The sequence below is a fragment of the Etheostoma spectabile genome, chromosome 9, assembly GCF_008692095.1.
Source record: "Etheostoma spectabile isolate EspeVRDwgs_2016 chromosome 9, UIUC_Espe_1.0, whole genome shotgun sequence".
Taxonomy (NCBI): Eukaryota; Metazoa; Chordata; class Actinopteri; order Perciformes; family Percidae; genus Etheostoma; species Etheostoma spectabile.
Genome location: NC_045741.1, coordinates 4703956 through 4704728, shown reverse-complemented (window position 1 = coordinate 4704728; position 773 = coordinate 4703956). Strand labels below are relative to the sequence as shown.

General features: G+C 37.9%; 1 protein-coding gene across 2 annotated transcripts in view; it reads right to left on the bottom strand.

Moving 5' to 3' along the window:
- brf1a (BRF1 general transcription factor IIIB subunit a) overlaps positions 1-773 on the bottom strand; it is a 206738-nt gene that overhangs the window by 25284 nt on the left and 180681 nt on the right. The window lies entirely within an intron of this gene.

Below are 773 nucleotides of genomic sequence, written 5' to 3'. Positions count from 1 at the left end.
AACTTTAATATATTTTGATGTTCCTCTGTTCTGTTGTGACAATAAGACAAATTATATTTTTAGTGATAACTAAAAAACTACAAATAACTAACATTAGGGAAATCTGTTTGTCATTTGTTTCTGGATTTTTTTTCTTAAATATATATCGGCTGGTATATTGAAATATTTGCATCGTTATCTGCCTTGAAAATCCTTTATCGGTCGGGCTCTATCAGGTAAAAGGCTTTTTCCTTGTTTTTTTATATCCTTGCAATTGAATAAAAACAAGACAATGGAACGTGTTCATTTAGAGACTCACAATACTACTTTGACACAGCTGCTTCATTAACTCCGACAGAATAATCTATTTCAGGTCGTCAGCATCACCAGCGGTAAATATAAGACAGGGTCAGAGGTCAGGGAACATCAGTGAGCCTCAAACGATCAATAAGGAGAACAATGAGGGTTAAGAGACTAAAATTAAGAATTAATGGAAGATATTTGTCATACATAAAAAATGCTTTTTCAGTTCTGAATTTCAAAAAAAGGAGCAGTGGCAGGTAGCCAATGAGAATTGAGTGATTCAGACGCGTAACTATCAGTGAGCAGGGTACGCAGTTGCTTCCACATCACTGGAAGACATTGATGTTTCTGATATGAAGGCGAGACATCTTACATCTACCAACAGCGAAAGACGGTGCAAACCCCCCCCACCCCCACCCGACTGAGGCGCACACACAAACACACATAATCACACACGGTGGATGCAGGAAAAACCACAGATGAGATGTACA